Source organism: Gorilla gorilla, chromosome 19 (genome assembly GCF_029281585.2).
Source record: "Gorilla gorilla gorilla isolate KB3781 chromosome 19, NHGRI_mGorGor1-v2.1_pri, whole genome shotgun sequence".
Taxonomy (NCBI): Eukaryota; Metazoa; Chordata; class Mammalia; order Primates; family Hominidae; genus Gorilla; species Gorilla gorilla.
The window spans coordinates 37,170,730-37,182,877 of NC_073243.2; the positions used below are offsets into that span (position 1 = coordinate 37,170,730).

General features: G+C 41.3%; 1 long non-coding RNA gene across 1 annotated transcript in view; it reads left to right on the forward strand.

Moving 5' to 3' along the window:
• The window catches only part of LOC115931268 (uncharacterized), a 202,620-nt gene that overhangs the window by 20,554 nt on the left and 169,918 nt on the right, over positions 1-12,148 (forward strand). The window contains exon 2 of the long non-coding RNA XR_010131748.1: positions 3,084-3,235. This is a non-coding gene — a long non-coding RNA (uncharacterized lncRNA). The remainder of the gene's footprint in view (positions 1-3,083; positions 3,236-12,148) is intronic.

Genomic DNA, 12,148 nt, shown 5'->3' on the forward strand with positions numbered 1-12,148 from the left:
CAGCATCAATTGACTTTTTCACAGAAGATTATTCTGTAGCATATGATGCTATTTGATAGCATTTTACTCACAGTAGAATTTCTTGCAAACTTGGAGTCAATTCTCTAACTTTCCCACTGCTTTATCAACTAAGTTTATGTAATACTCTAAATCCTTTGCTGTCATTTCAACAATGTTCACAGCATCTTCACCAGGTCTAGCAGATTCCATCTCAAGAAACTACTTATTTGATCATCTGTAAGAAGAAGCAACTCCTCATTCTTTCATGTTTGATCATGAGATTGTAGCAATTCAGTCACATCTTCAGGCTCCACTTCTAATTCTAGTTGTTTTGCTATTTCCACCACATCTGCAGTTACTTCCTCCACTGAAGTCCTGAACCCCTCAAAGTCATCCATGAGGGTTGGAATCAACTTATTCCAATATCTTGTTAATGTTTATATTTTGACCTCCTCCCATGAATCACAAATGTTCTTACTGGTATCTGGAATAGTGAATCTTTTTTAAAAGATTTTCAATTTACTTTGCTCACATCTATGAGAGGAATCACTATCTATGACAGCTATAGCTTCATAAAATGTGTTTCTTAAATGGTAAGACTTGAAATTTGAAATTACTTCTTAATTCATGGGTTGCAGAATAGATATTGTGTTAGCAAGCATGAAAACATTGATCTCCTTGTTCATCTCGATCGGAGCTCTTAGATGACTAAGTACACTGACAATAAGCCCTAATATTTTGAAAGAAATCTTTTTTTTTTTTTTCTGAGAAGCAGGTCTCAACTGTGGGCTTAAAATATTCAGTAAACCATACTATAAACAGATGTGCTGTTTCCCAGGCTTTGTTGTTTCACTTACAGAGCACAGGCAGAGTACATTCATCATAATTCATAAGGGGTCTAGGATTTTCAAATGGCAGATGAGCATTGGTTTCAACTTAAAGACACCATCTGCATTAGTGCCTAACAAGGAAGTCAGCTTGTCCTCTGAAGCTTTGAAGCCAGGCATTGACTTCTCCTCTCCAGCTAGGAAAGTTCTAGATAGCATCTTCTTCCAATAGAAGGCTGTTTCATCTCCACTGAAAATCTGTTGTTCAGTGTAGCCACCTTCATCAATGATCTTAGCTAGATCTTCTGGGTAACTTGCTGCAGCTTTTATATCAGCACTTTCTGCATCACCTTACGCTTTTATATTACGGAGATGGCTTCTTTTCTTAAACCTCATGAACCAACCTCTGTTGGTTTCAAACTTTTCTTGTGCAGTTCCTCACTTCTCAGCCTTCATAGAATGGCTTAAGTGAATATTGTGGCTGGTATGATTTTCTATCCAGACACTCAAACTTTTTCTATATTAGCAATAAGTCTGTTTTGCCTTCTTATCATTTGTGTGTTTACTGGAGTAGCACTTCTAATTTCCTTCAATAACTTTTCCTTTGTATTCACAATTTGACTAATCATTTGGGCTAGCTTTCAGTCTGTTTCAACTTTCAACATGCCTTCCTCACTAAGCTTAATCATTTATAGCTTTTGATTTAACATGAGAGTTGCGGGACTTTTCCTTTTACTTGAACACTTAGAGGCCTTTATAGAGTTATTAATTGGCCTAATTTCAATATTGTTGTGTGTCAAGGGGTAGGGAGGCCTGAGGAGGAGAGAGATGGGAAAATGGCCAGTTGGTGGAGCAGTCAGAACGTATACAACATTTACCAACTAAATTCATTGTCGTATATGTGTGTGATTTGTGGCACTTGAAAATAATTACAATAGTAATATCAAAGATCGCTGATCACAGATCATCATAACAGATTAATAACAATGAAAAGTTTGAAATATTGTGAGAATTTTCAAACTATGATAGAGACATAAAGTTAGCACATGCTGTTGGAAAACTGGCATGATAGACTTGCTTGAAGCAGGATTGCCACAAACCTTCAATTTGTGAAAAACAAAGTGTCTGCAAAGAGCAATGTAATAAAACGAGGTATGCATGTATTTCTATTTCTTCTGGAATGAATGTATCCCAAATATTGATTTTCTTGGCTCCCTTTCTTAATGTTAGTTTTCTTTAATTGTTTTAGAATTTTAACTTGTGTGATGTACATTTCAAGTGGCATCACACACACTTTCTCTCTTCTTGCTATACCTTTCCCTCCCTGCTTGGTCACAGGGCCCCAGTCCACAACCTGGTTTTATGTTGGTGGCCCTGAACTTTTATCTTATGATGATATTCAGATATTACAGATTTAGTCGCTGAATCAGGAGGCAGGTTGGCCCAAGTCTTGGTCATACCTGCTTGTTCCTACTTTTCTAGATGCACATTTATATAAGCCCTAACCTTAGGTAACAGCTGCACCTTTTTTTAGGGCAGAAGTTCCTCACCGCATTTAGGTTCAAGCAATAAGCCTGGATCCAGGCTCCAACCATCTAGGGCCCTTTTACTCCCAATACTGCAGAGGAGTTATCTTGCCTATCTGTGTGTGTCTCCAGAGCCCACAAGCTCACAGCTTTAGTAACTACTGTGTTATATTTCTGGTCTGTTTCTAGCACATAGATATTTATTTTTCTTTATGTATGTATGGGCATGTGGTTTACTTTTTTTAAAACTTTCTTTTAAATTCGTTCTTAAAATATTTTATTTATAATTGCTAAGTGTTTGGAGTGCAGGTAGTGACTTCAAAGCATGAGCTTACAATGTCATTTTGATCTGCAGAGGCAGGCTCTGGGGATGAAAATAGCAGCAGTTCCTATGATGCCATCTTTGAGACATCTACCATTACCGCTACTGCTATGTTGATATTGTCCTTTGTTTCCCATCTATCAAGCATTATTCTCCTAAAAATGGCTCTGTGTCTGACAAAGCCCACTCAACATAGATTAATTCTCTCTTAAATGACTTTATTAAGCTCATTAATGATTCACTTAGCAACCCCTTTTGTAATAAATGTGCAATATTCTCTAAAGAAATCGATCTGGAGAAAAGCCAGACTGATTTAGGAAGGAACATGGTTTAAAAATGAGTGAGTCATTCTCAAAAGCACACAACATGGCTGTAGAAATATTTTAATGTGTTTCTATCTTTCCACAGATTAAACTAAGATCCTTTGCCAATAAAAAGACAAACAATAGAAAATTCCTACAGATTAAGAATACCAACCAAGATTTCAATGAACTTACTTGCTTCAGCTCTGGGAGAACAGTTATGACATGGTGTTGAATTACATCAGTGAGGAACTAGAGGTGAGACTGGGATACAGGGGAATTTGGGTTTAGAATCCCCTTAGCAATGCAGTATGCAAATCATGAAACAGCATAAAGACACATGAATTATGCAAGAATATATAAGGGGTTTCCAGAGAAACATCAATTTCCATTATTAAAAATGGTTTGGTAAAGCAGTCCAAAAAATCATTTTTGGCAGGTCACTATTTTTAAGTGAGTTATTTGAAGTTCATCTACATTTTTTTCCCAGTGTTACACTTGGTGGTTAGGACCCCTTGTTACAAGGGGCCATATTAACACATAATTGTGGAAATGGACAAAGAAACAATTTTAATTCATATGGTAAGAGACAGGATAAAGATATGCAGGTGAGGGGTTCCCTAACACAGTCTATGAAGGTCAGAGAAGACTTCCTAGAGGAGGTAATGTCAGAGCTAACCTTTCGTGGAAAAATAAGCATGCATCAGGCAAAATGGGGTGGTGGTGGCAGGTAAGAGTAAGGGGAGTTGCAGTATTTCAAGTATGGAGAAAAATGGGGTCATGACATACATGATTATTACTTTTCAGATGACCAGCATCTGCACCCTCTTCCTTTTTTATGTTAACATGATGCTTTTATTTTTTAAATTTTTATTATTAATATACAATATTTGCACATATTTATGGGGTACATGTGATATTTTGTTAAATGCATAGAGAGTGTAATGATCAAATCTGGGCTTTCTATCACCTTGAGCATTTATCATACCTATGTGTTGGGGACATTTCAAGACCTCTCGTATAGCTATTTTAAGATAATACAATATATTGTTGCTAACTATAGTTATTTTACTCTGCTATGGAACATTAGAATTTTTTCCTTCTGTATAACTATATGCTTGTACCCACGAACCAACCTCTCTTCACCCTCCCACCTCCAACCCTTCCCAGTTTACTCCCTTCCTTATATTGCACCGACTTCCTTTGGAGAATTACCTCTTCCTGTACCTGTCCTCCATAGTTGTATTATTGGCAGGAGGTAATGTAGGGGTCGCTTCCTCCTACTAGGGAGTTGAATGAATCACATTCTCCTTTAGCTGACCTCGGTACAACCATGGTACGAAGCTGCGGTGTATCACTCACATGCTTTTTGCTGAAACTTTGTTCCTGATCCAAGGCTGGACCGAAGCCTGGGAGGAAATTCATTGCAAGGTGGCAGGCCTACTGGACTGTTCCTATTAGGACATTCTTGCTATACTTTCTATTTTCTCCCAAGTGTCCACTGTTCCTGCCTTTTCCCAAACTTCAACCCTCAAATCATTTCAGTAAATTTCATTTTGTTTTTAAATGGTGAAACTATTTCATTTTGGGAGAGGGCAAGAAGTTCAGCATGGGTGGAGCACAGCACATGCATAGTGGTAGGAGGAGGTCGTTGAGAGGCTAGAGAGATGGGTGGACTAGAAAGTGTCTTTTTTTTTTTTTCCTGAGATGGAGTTTTGCTCTTGTTGCCCAGGCTGGAGTGCAACGGCACAATCTCAGCTCACTGCAACCTCCACCTCTTGGGTTCAAGCTATCCTCCTGCTTCAGCCTCTTAAGTAGCTGGGATTACAGATATGCGCCACCATGCCTGGCTAATTTTGTATTTTTAGTAGAGACAGATTTCACCATGTTGGTCAGGCTGGTCTTGAACTCCTGACCTCAGTTGATCCACCCGCCTCAGTCTCCCGAAGTGCTGGGATTACAGGCGTGAGCCACTGCACCTGGCCTAGAAAGTGTCTTATATGACATCAGAAGCATCCCAACTTTATTCCCTAGGCATTGGAAAGCCTCTGAATGATTTTAAGCATGAACAGATTAATATTAATTTTGTGGCAGCTCCATGGTGAACTATTTGGAAAAGGGTGGGAGAGAGGACAAGATTCAAAGGAGGGAGAGGGTACCTAGAGAAGATGCAGTAATCTAGGCAAGAAGGGATGATGGCTTGAGTTTCCAGGAGCTGGACTACTCAGCAGATAGACTATTCATGAGGAAGGGTGAGATGTGAGCCCTTGCTGTCAGGTATGGAGAGCTAAAAGAACAATGGATCCATACCAGAGATAAGGAGTATAGAGAGAGGGGCAGGAGTGTGTATGTGTATGTTAGCTGGAGGGCTCAGCTTTGGTTCCAGTTCCTAACTTTGGACCAGCAATGGCTCTTCTGCTGCCACAGCAGTGAGGAAACATCTGTCTACCAACTAAGATGCTGACTAACCTGGTCCAGGCTGGTAATTCCACCTGGGCAGGCTTGGTCTGAAAAGTGGGCCTGGAGCCTAGTGGAGAGAGACAAGCTGGGCATGGTGGGCCGTGGTTTGGTGAGAGTTCCAAGAAGTTCAGACGTAAGAGGCCAGGCCTCCTGCCAATATAAGTGCTGTTGCCTCTGCTCACTCCTTTATCCCTCTGGTGGCCCCCAGGGCTGGTCTGTCTTGTTCTCTTTCCCCCTCCCCACACCTGTTGCCTCCTGCAAGATTTCCATCTTTCAATGACTCACTGAAAGGTTCCTCTGACAGTGGAGAGAATGGTTTTGGTTTAGAATTGAACTGGGGTCCACACAACAAGTGTTTGGCTTCCTTGGTGGCAGAAGTAGGGCTAGGAAGCAGAAGTAACATCTGGTTCAAGCTTGTTTATTGAGTTGATTGGTGCCAAGGTAGTTTAAGGCACCAGACCGTGTGACCATACTTTGCCTACTTTTACGGAGCTCACAGCCTGAGATTTCTTTACCTTCTGGCAAAGTAGTTACTGGTAAAATTCAGTTTTGCAGAACATGGCATTCTAGAAGCAAAGGGAAAAATTACAGTTCCAAGGGAGAACTGTCATTCTATTGGGGAAAAGTCTATGGGGAAAAAGAACAACTTCCCTTTTCTTCTTCCTCATTTCCTTGGAAGTAGAAAAGAGGTACTCAAAATGCTCAGAGCACCTCATCTCTGTACTTTACCATAAAATGCTTTGATTCCAGGACATCATTTCATGTCAGCTTTGGCTTATGGATCTAGGAAGAACATGGAGTTGTTGTAGACAGGAAAGGGCAGATCCCAAAGATAATTTTAAATCAGGGCAATCTAGTTTTTAACATGAGGTGTGTTTTCTCCAACCTTATTTTTCTTTGGACTTCTCATCACAAATGATAATATGCTTATCATTTTGAATGATATTTGCTTATCACTTATATCTTCTCCTGGATTAAGAACTTCTTGAAGACATGACCTTGGTTTTACTCACTTTCTTACATTGTAGGGCCTCATCCAGAGCCTAGCACCCAATTAAAAAAGCTCAGTAAGTGATTGTGAAAAAGATGTGAATGATTTTCAGAAACTTCCCTATTCTTCATGTTTCCCTCCCTGCCTCCCCTTTCTGGAAGGCCCTCGCCTATTCAAACTTAAGGATAAGGGAAGCGGAGGAGAGCATATTCAGGGATCTAACACTTCCCTACAGGAATCTGTATCCCTTACCTAGTTCTGACTTCTCTGTACCAGGAAAAGAATCTATTATTCAGTGAAGCCTCTGAAACTTATTAACATTAAGGTCCTTAATGACTGGTAATGGCATGCTTGCTTATCAAAACAAACCCTTTTATTGATAATATAAGGCTAAACCTTGATTTTTTCTCTCTTTTTCTGAATCTCCCCTATTTCTCTTTCTTTCTGATCACCTCTGCATCACTTTCCAATCACCTACTCACCAAGAGATTGAATAATTTTCAGCCTCTCTTGGTTTTTAGTAAACTCTCATTTGGGGTTATTTTAAGAGACAAGCAATGGTCTGAATGTATATTAAGAAGTCTAAGAAGATACAACAGTCTCTAAATTAATTCATCTTTTAAATAAAAGAAAGCAGCAAGTCTTCCAAGGGACAAAAGAGAGGGAAAAAAATCTAGGCTTACGCACCTGTAGCAGGCCCAGCCAATGTGTAGCTATGCTGTTGCAGAATCTTAGAATCACTAGTGTGTGCTGTACTTTGATGTTCACCTAGCTTTTGTGTGTGCTTTATTTCCCTTTCTAATTTCTCCTTAGAATCTTAGCAAAATTCTTTTGAAAAGCCCACCATATGTCAGCTGAACCAAAAGAGGGAGAAGAAAGGGAGCTTTGTGTACATTTAGATGAGAAAACAAGACTTTTGGTAAGAGTCTGATATAGCCCAGGGCTGGGATTTCTAATTTTGGGGGGTGCCAGACTCCTTTGAGAATCTTACGAAAACTATGGACTCCTTTCTTAAAAGAATGTACATATGCACAAAAGTTTGTGTCCAGTTTTAGGGAGCCAGAAGGCTCTGTAGATCCCAAGTAAAGAACCCCTATCTTGGCAGGAGGAGAAACTGTGGGTGAAAGCTGATATTGGTTGAGGCCCTCATTCCTTCCAACCTGAATCAGTTCTTTTCTGAGATAATTTTTGTCTTGTCCCTTGGATTATTTTATTCCATCAAGATCACTGTGATTAATAGGTTACATTTATTATTTGTTAGCATGTGATCTCACTTAATCCTGCCAACAACCTCATGAGGTAATTCTATTATTTGCATTTTGTAGATGAACCTGAGATTTATCAGGGTTCAGGAACTTGTCCTCAGGTCCCACAGCAATTAATTCAAATCCAGCCCATGTCCTTAATCCCTTTGCTATACTCGTCCATATTTTTTGTGTTCTGTTGTTTTTAAGGATGAGATTCCTTCACACATCTCAATGATAAAGAACACCAAGATGGTCCCCAGTTTTACAACCATGTACAGATGCATCCATTTCTATGAGTGTCATATTCTTAACAGAGCAAGCTGTTTTCAGAATGTTCAACCGCCATTCTTTTTGACATTCTGGGCAAACCCATCCCTGTAGGGACTCTTTTTCCAATAAGTGCTTGTCGGAGGCAAAGAAGATGATATTGTTCTCATTAGAGGACAACTGATGTCCTTCATTTCCATAACTATTATTTGAGCACCTACTGTAAGCCAAGGCCCTATGTTGGTACCTCAGTAGATCTCTCTGCTTATTGCTGACAACTCAGTGGGGGAATGGACACTGCTTAGGCAAATGTTGACTAGAATTGGTATATTTCAGACCAAAACTTCTGCAGGGTAATGGTTCAGGAGACTTAAAGTTTTCCTCCTAAATAACACGAATGGAGTGATCAGAACTTGAAGGGGAGAAGTTTATATTGCTATTGGAATGTAACCCTCATTAAGGAACAAAGAAAGGTGAACTGGAGAGGGGCCTGGGCTTGAGCTTCCCTTATGGTTTTCCCATAAATTCACCATTATAGCTGGGAAAGCTATCAGCAGCCACAGCGTATTAGCCAATTTTCACATGCTGATAAAGACATACCAGAGACTGGCAATTTACAAAAGAAAGAGATTTAATGGACTTACAGTTCCATGTGCCTGGGGAGGCCTCACAATCATGACAGAAGGCAAGGAGTAGCAAGTCACATCTTACATGGATAGCAGAAGGCAAAGAGAGTTCATGCAGGGAAATTCCCCTTTTAAAAACCATCAGATCTTGTGAGATTTATTTACTGTCATAGGAACAGCACAGGAAAGACCAGCATGAGAAGAACAGCATGGGGTCCTTCTGACAACATGTGGGAATTCAAGATGAGATTTGTGTGGGGACACAGCCAAACCATATCATTCCACCCCTTACCCCTCCCAAATCTCATGTCCTCACATTTCAAAACCAATGATGCCTTACCAACAGTCCCCTAAAGTCTTAACACATTTTAGCATTAACTCAAAAGTCTACAGTCTAAAGTCTCATCCAAGACAAGGCAAGTCCCTTTCACCTATAAGCCTATAAAATCAAAAGCAAGTTAGTTACTTTCTAGATACAGGGCGGGTACAGGCATTGGGTAAACAGAACCATTCCAAATGGGAGAAATTGGCCAAAACAAAGGGGCTCAGGCCCATGCAAGTCCGAAATCTAGCAGGGCAGTCAAATCTTAAAGCTCCAAAATGATCTTCTTTGACTCCATGTCTCACATCCAGGTCAGGCTGATACAAGAGGTGGGCTCCCATGGCATTTGGCAGCTCTGCCATGTGGCTTTGCAGGGTATAACCTCCCTCCTGGCTACTTTCACAGGCTGGACTGGTGTTGAGTGTCTGTGGCTTTTCCAGGCACACAGTGCAAGCTGTCAGTGGATCTACCATTCTGGGGTCTGGAGGATGGTGGCCCTCTTCTCACAGCTCCACTAGGCAGTGTCCCAGTAGCGACTCTCTGTGGGGGCTCTGACCCCACATTTCCCTTCCACACTGTCCTAGCAGAGGTTCTCCATGAGGGCCCTGCCCCTGCAGCAAACTTCTGCCTGGATATCCAGGCATTTCTATATATCTTCTGAAATCTAGGCAGAGGTTCCCAAACCCCAATTCTTGACTTCTGTGCACTTGTAGGCTCAACACCACATGGCAGCTGCCAGGGCTTGAGGCTTGCACCCTCTGAAGCCGTGGTTTGAGCTCTAAGTTGGCCCCTTTCAGCAACGCTGGAGTGGCTGGGATGCAGGGCACCAAGTCCCTGGTTGCACACAGCAGACGGACCCTGGGCCCAGCCCATGAAACCATTTTTTCCTCCTAAACCTCCAGGCCTGTGATGGGAGGGGCTGCTGCAAAGGTCACTGACATGCCCTGGAGACATTTTCCCCACTGTCTTGGTGATTAACATTCTGCTCCTCATTACTTATGCAGATTTCTGTAGCTGGCTTGAATTTCTCCTCAGAAAATGGGATTTTCTTTTCTATCGCATTGTCACGCTGCAAATTTTCCAAACTTTTATGCTCTGTTTCCCTTTTAAAACTGAATGCCTTTAACAGCACCCAAGTCACATTTTGAATGCTTTGCTGCTTAGAAATTTCTTCTGCCAGATACTCTAAATCATCTCTCTTAAGTTCAAAGTTCCACAGACCTCTAGGGCAGGGGCAAAATTCTGCCAGTCTCTCTTTGCTAAAACATAACAAGAGTCACCTTTGCTCCAGTTCCCAACAAGTTCCTCATCTCCATCTGAGATCACCTCAGCCTGGATTTCTTTGTCCATATCATTATCAGCATTTTGGTCAAAGCCATTCAACAAGTCTCTAGGGAGTTCCAAACTTTCCCTCATTTTCCTGTCTTCTTCTGAGCCCTCCAAACTATTCCCACCTCTGCCTGTTACCCAGTTCCAAAGTCGCTTCCACATTTTCAGGTATCTTTTCAGCAATGCCCCACTCTATTGGTGTCAATTTACTATATTAGTCTGTTTTCACACTGCTTATAAAGACATACCCAAGACTGGGCAATTTACAGAAGAGAGAGGTTTAATGGATTTACAGTTCCATGTGGCTGGAGAGGCCTCACAGTCATGGCGGAAGGCAAGGAGGAACAAGTCACGACCTACGTGGATGGCAGCAGGCAAAGAGAGGCCTCGTGCAGGGAAACTCCCCTTTTTAAAACCATCAGATCTTGTCAGACTTATTCACTATAATGAGAACAACACAGAAAAATGTGCCCCCATGATTCAGTTACCTCCCACTGGGTCACTCCCACAACATGTGGGAATTCAAGATGAGATTTTGGTGGGGACACAGCCAAACCATATCACATGGTGTGGCTGAATAGGACAGGTACACACCCACTTTGCAGTGTGGGCCATTAACAACTGTGGGGCATGCCATTTTATTGATAATTGTATTACACAATATAGAATTGTAAGATTTAACGGGTAAAAGGGCGATGTTAAGAATGTGTTGTGCCAGGTGTGGTGGCTGATGCCTGTAATCCCAGCACTTTAGGAGACCAAAGTAGGTGGATTGCTTGAGCCAGACAGACCAGGCTGGCCAACATGGCAAAAACTCTGTTTTTACAAAAAATACACAAAATTAGCCAGGCATGGTGATGCACGCATGTAGTCCCAACTACTTGGGTTGAGTGGGGAAGATTGATTGAGCCTGGGAGGTGGAGGCTGCAGTGAGCTGAGATTGCACCACTGCATTCCAACCTGGGCAACAGGAGTGAGACTCTGTCTCAAACAATACAAACAACAACAACAAACCAGAATGAGTTGTGTAGAAGATTTTAGATTTCATTCTAGGCCAGGGCTCACCAGGTGGGATTCCTCACTTTCCTCACCTTTCCCATTTTCCAAATCCTAAGTGTGACAAAGACACATAGCATGCCCTCCAGCCTTTTAGAACACACTACACACCTCTTGCACAGGGGAGAACAGGCCTGCCCTCGTTGTTCTTTAAAACAAACAATTCTTATAAGATGTTGCATCATGTCAAATATAAACACAGGAATTGTCTTGGTGCACACAAAGCACACTGAAGAAGTGGCTTTGATGAATTGTTTTTGTTTGAAAAGTTAATACATATTTCCAGGGAGAATGAGCTATTCTAAATAGGATATTTTCTTTCATTCATACACAGTCACAAAATTCAGCAAAACTCCATGTAGGTGGTATTCATGTCATGTCACAAATGCACAAAAAGCAGGATCTTCTCCACAAATGCAGATGTTGCCTTCACTCTTCCTAGCTGACATTTGTTTTTACAGTGGTGAGAATCAAGGATAGCGCCACCTCTCCCTGTGAACATCCTTCCCCACGAAGCTCAGGAGCCTGTGCTATTTAAATATATGTCTTGTGCCCTGAGAGTTAATGCTGGTGGTACCTTTAGGTGCAGTTATTTCCTCACTAGCTCAGAAAAACCAGAATGTAGCTTTTTCAAATAGGCAGAATGGAGCTTTTGAAAATGCAAATGTGTGTGTGCGCTTGAGACAGAGGATGGCTTATAATTAATGAATTTTATGTATTGCTTTTTGTGTGTGGGGGGGGTCAGCTCAATAAAACACACATTGCCTTTTCTTTGTCAGTGACAGATATTCTTATCAGAAACAAGGCTCTTATTGTACTAGTTTCCCTCTGACAGAAGAGCAAGGGACTGCTGTGCATGGTGCTGATGGGGAG